Source organism: Lutra lutra, chromosome 7 (assembly GCF_902655055.1).
Source record: "Lutra lutra chromosome 7, mLutLut1.2, whole genome shotgun sequence".
In the NCBI taxonomy this organism is placed as follows: domain Eukaryota; kingdom Metazoa; phylum Chordata; class Mammalia; order Carnivora; family Mustelidae; genus Lutra; species Lutra lutra.
In genome coordinates, this window is record NC_062284.1 from 76,786,923 (window position 1) to 76,792,922 (window position 6,000).

The following is a 6,000-nucleotide window of genomic DNA, read 5'->3' on the forward strand; positions in this document are numbered from 1 at the left end:
CTATGAAATATGATTAAGAAGTCAGGGAAATGCATCTCTATTTTCTAAGGAGTTAAATAGTTAAGTTTAAATCTATTACTTTTGGGGAGAATATTCACTTATAGATTTGTAATATATTACCGGTAGCCGAAAGTAGAAGAATAAAATGTACTGAAATAGATATTTTAAAAAAAATGTATAAATGTTTAAGTGGCTTTACAGCTTTACATATTATGTGCGAGCCTGAATTCTTCACGTGGTTTTAAATAGTGAATGTATTCTTTGGTCATACAGACTTATATGTATTCCTGTAATTCATACAAAATGGATTTTGAAATTTGAAATAATTGAGCTTGATTTATATAGTTGAGAGGTTACAAACTGACTACCTTATTTTATATTGCCAGCACTATATTTCCATTTGGGAGCCAACACTTATAGTAAATAAAGACTTCTGATGAATCATTGAACACTACATTTACAACTAATGATTTACTATATGTTGGCTAATTGAATTTAAATAAAAAAATAGATTTCATGTTGTAAAAAATATATGCTTTGCAGTGTCATTTTGAAAAATCACATATTCTCATAATTCTGGTCCCATATTTCCATGGAGCAATGATTGGCCAATGCTAAATAACAATTGTCCCTTTAGGTAGGACATGCACTTGGGACCTTGCCCTTGTTGCCATCACTCATACAGGACCAGTTCACTTATTATGTTACTTGCCTGGGATTTCAGCTAGTATATTTACTCCCATTTGTTAGAACTCATAATAATTGAATTCAAATAAACTTTTCCTCTGGATTTATAACTAAGAATTTGGATTTCTAATCACCCAAATTTAGTATGATTTCTTCAAGACTTCTGAAGTGAATGAATGTCAACCTTTTATTGGCATATGTCCAAACAGACAGGCATTGAGTTATATATTCTTCACAGATATAATACAGAAAAATATTAGCACTATAATTTTTCAATTTGAATTTGAATGCCAATTAAATGAACATAATATCTTCATTATAACCTTGTAAGCAGCATTAAATCATAATTATGATTCTTCAACTATCCCACCCTCACACACAGAAAACTGTTCAGATATCCAAACACTGGAAATAAAAATTAAGCTATATACAGATATATAATATAAGTTGTGATTTTAAATAGAATCCTTTTTCCAATAAATATAAAATCCTTTTATGAAATGGAAGGAAAGAGCCTTTTAGTAATATAAATTTACTATATGAATTAAATTTATAGAATTTATTTTAAAATTAATTATAGAGAAAAATTAAACCATTCGGTGATATAAAGATTTGAAATTACAGGTTGTAAATAACAGGTTTAGCATCTGATTTATTTCATTATTTGGTGGCAGAGTAGCAAGAAAATCCCAATTTACACAGACAAGTTGCAACTGGTATTAATAGATTTAAAAAAATACATTTTTCCTGCCAATAGTATAATTCTTTTTATAATATTTATTTTGTAAATGTATAGCTTTACACATTTATAATTTTATTATTTTACAACTTTATAAATTTGTAACTCAGAAATCCCAGGAAAGCTTTTTACTAAAGTAAATGCCACAAAAAAAAGTTAATATGACTACACAAATGCAAGTATTGCTGGTCACCAATGTATTAAAATTGAGTGACTGACACATTTTATTAACATGACTTTCAAATGATAAAAATATTTAAAAGCTCAAAAGTTCAAATCAAGTATATACAGAGTTTCAGCTCTTAAGGAAAATAATAGGAGGCATACAGTTTTCAAAATATTGTTCAATAACCAATTAGCAAAAGATAATAAACTTGAGGATTAGTAAACTGGGATTTTTAAAGGATTAAAACAGGGATCATTTTTCTTTTCCTTTTCTCTTTCTCTATTCTTAAAATATATTTAATTCTGAAAGAGAAATCTGGAACCAGTTGAAGATGCAAACCATTAAGGGAGAGTCAAATTTGTAAAGTTTATACTATATTTTTTTTAAAGATTTTTTTTTTTTATTTATTTGACAGAGAGAGAGAGAGAGAGAGATCACAAGTACCAGAGAGACAGGCAGAGAGAGAAGGGAAGCAGGCTCCCTGCCAAGCAGACAGCCTGATGTGGGACTCGATCTCAGGACCCTGAGATCATGACCTGAGCTGAAGGCAGAGCAGAGGCTTAACCCACTGAGCCACCCAGGTGCCCCAAGTTTATACTACATTTAAGCCAACTACATTATGATGGATAGCCCTTATTTTACTATTTTAAGATCAGTGCTTGTAATCATCCTAAAGCTAAATATGCACAAGCCTCCACATTTGCTAAATGGTTAGATTTAAGTACTATTTACTGTTTTGTTCCATAGCCCATATAGTATGAGAAACTATATTCACACAGTTGCTACTACTACTTTGTAATTAAAAAGGATGAAAGATGAAGTTAAAAAAAATTTTAGGTAGTATACTTAATACACAATTTAAATTTCAAAAATGCAGTTACTGTTGTTAAAACAAATTTCGAGGCCCAAGATGATCCCTCTTCTGCTTCTCTCTGAAGTGCCACGTAAGCAAACTGAAACTGATGTAACTTCTCTGTCCCTATATATGTTCTGCTTGACCAAAAACACAGTATATCCAGTCAGCAAATCCCCAAATGCCAAGCCAACTCTGGATCTTCTTATGCTAAACAAGGTTGAGTATGTGGCCCCAGCCAATCAGACATTTTCTATTTTTCTCTTGTTTTTCATTCTTTAACCAATAAAAGCTTTTTGCCTTTCACCCCATTTTGCAGTTCTCTGAAATGAGACAGTCTGCTTCACCAAGTGTTTGTTTGTATTACCTAAATTGTCTTTAATCAGTTTCAATGCTGTCAAAATAGTGAAAAGCACTGAATTATCATATGTTTGTGAGATTTCAAAATTGAGAGATTATCATATAAGCAAATTGCTAATATACCTTATGAATTTTCTAATCAGTAACCATATTAGTCTTTAAATATCACAATTAATTAAGTGGGGTCTTAAAAAGAAGCCAATAAACCACTGCAAAACCACTACCCACCGGTATTCCTAAAATAATAAATTGCCTAAACACAAGTCACAACTCTCAACACTTTACAGTTGTGCCTTATCCTCAATAATGTCCCCAGAGTTAACATTTCATCTGTGAGGAAAAGGTGAACTTATTTGGGGGGGCATAAGAAAGGAGTCAACAAAATGTCCATTGCCACCTTCTTTGTGCTGTTTGGGCCATTCTTTTCCCTATTTCTCGTTTTACTTGCTTAATCTATATTCTCTAGCCTGACCTCCTCCCTTTCTGACTTCATTTTTTCCAGGCATTCACAGGGGCACAAATAACAACTGAGTGCCTCAAATCCTCCTCTGTTACCTTTATCTTAGTTAACAACCATAGAAGAACTAAGTAGTAACTATAAAGGAAAAAAATTATTACTAAGTTGAATATAAATATATAATGTATGTATTTGCTAATATTATATTAATAATATTTTTGTTTATATTCATAAATTAAATTGGCCTGTAACTTTCAGTTATATCTGTAATAGATATCTAAAATATCTTTAGTTTTAGTATCAGAGTAATACTTGCCTCATAAAATATGTTGGAAGTATACCTATTTTTTCAGTGTTCTGAAGGAGTTTTTATATGGTTGGCATACTTTTATCCTTGAATATTTGGTAGAATCTATCTCTAAAGCTGTCTAAAACTGGAGGTTTCTTTGTAAAAGATTGTGAATTAATTTTTTTGGGAAATCTTGAGCTGTTCAACTTTTGAAATTTATTGTTATATTACATTTAGAATTTCAAGGAGTTTGCTCATTTTACGTTGTTGAATTTATTGACATGAAATTGTTCATAATATTTACTTACTGTCCTGTTTTTTGTTTTTTTTATTAATGATTTTTATTTACTTATTTAAGAAAGAGAGAGAGCAAGCATGAGTGGGGGGCGGGGGATGGGCAGAGGGAGAGGGAGAAGCAGATTCCCTACTGAACAGGGAGTCTAACACTGGGATAGATCCCAGAACTCTGGGGTTATGACCTGAGCTGAAGGCAGACACTTAACTGACTGAGCCACCTAGGCACTCCTGTCTACTGTCCTCTTAATATCTTTAGGATCTATTGTGGTGTTCCCTCTTTCATCGTTGATGTTAGTAATTTGTGTCTTTTTTTTTTTCTTTTGTGTCTATGATTTATCAGTTTTATTGATCTTTCCAAAATACAGCTTTTCAGTTATTTTTTATATTGTTTGACTATTTTCTGTTTCACTGAGTTTCATTCTTATTTTTAATTGTCTCCATTTTCTTATATTTAGTTTGGGTTTAATTGGCCCTGTTTCCTAACTCCTTACATTGGATACTTAGGCCACTGACTTTGCCCAAAAAAGTTTGAGAGGAAGAGATGTGCGACACCTCTGGTAGAACCACTGCACATATGCTATGAGTGCATTCCCTTTTCCCCTCTGCTATGAGATTGGCAATTATCCATGCTGGGGAATACATCATTGGCCAATCCTCAAATGACATGAATGTGAGAGAGAAATAATCTTTATTGTCGAAAGATTTGGGGTTGTTTATAAACCCTGGAATAATCTAATCCAGAATTTCTCAATATCAACACTGTTAACAATGGGATAGGATAATTTTTTGATGTTGGGGGGTGTGGGGGTTCTCCAGTGAATTGCAGGATTTTTAAATTAGCAACCCTGATCTCTACCCACTTGATGTCAGAAGCATCCTCTTTCCTATTGTGATAAAGATAATTGTCTCCAGACATTGTCAGATGTCTTCTAGGTGGCAAAATCCATCCCCCCCCTCCCCCACCCTGAAGACTAAAAGCCACCTGGCTGACTCATATACATACACATATGGAACTAACCAAGTAAAAATGGAGTTCTATATCATGCTATACACTAAAACCAATTCTAGGTGGATTAAATGCATATAGATAAGAGACAAAGCTATGAAACATTTAGGAGATAATATAGTGGAATATCTTTATTTCTTCAGGTAGGAGAAGATTTCTTACATAAGACATGAAAAACATAATAAAATAAAGGATTAATAAATTTGCCTAATTTTAGAAAATGTCTGCTCATGAAAACACACTTTAAAGAGATGGAAAACATAAGCCAGAGAGTTTTAGGAAGTATTTGTAACACATAAAACCAATAAATAATTAACATCCAGAATATGTAAATATTCCTCCAAACCACTATGTAAAAATTTTTGGAAAAATGTTTCTGTGGTTGGTGTCAAAGAGTTTATGGCCTATGTTTTCTTTTAGGAACTTTATGGTTTCAGGTTTCATATTTAGGTCTTTATTCCATTTTGAGTTTATTATTGTATATGGTATAAGAAGGTGGTCTAATTTCGTTCTTTTCCATGTAGCAATCCAGTTTTCCCAACACCATTTAAGAGACTGTCTTTTTTCCATTGTATATTCTTGCCTCATTGTCATAGATTGATTAACCATACATGCATGGGTTTATTTCTGAACTCTCTACTCTGTTCTATTGATCCATGTGTCTATTTTCTGCCAGTGCCATACTGTTTTAATTACTAAGCTTTGCAGTATTATCTTGAAATCTGGGATTGTGATACCTCCTTTTTTGTCCTCTTCAAGATTGCTTTGGCTAGTTAAGAGTCTTCTGTGGCTTTATGCAAATTTTACAATTATTTGTTCTGGTTCTGTGAAAAATACTGTGGTTTTTTTTTTTATCAGAATTGCACTAAATCTATAGGTCGCTTTGGGTAGGATGGACATTTTAGCAATGTTTGTTCTCCCAATCCATGAGCATGGAATGTCTTTCCATTTATTCATGTCATCTTCAATTTCTTTCATCAGTGTTTTAGGGTTTTTAGAGTACAGGCTTTTTACCTCCTTGATTAAATTTATTCCTCGGTATTTTATTCTTATTGCTGAAATTGTAAATGGGATTTTTTTTTAAGATAATGACTTCATTTTTTAAAAAGGCTTTATTTTATTTGTGAGAGAGAGAGAGAGAGTACA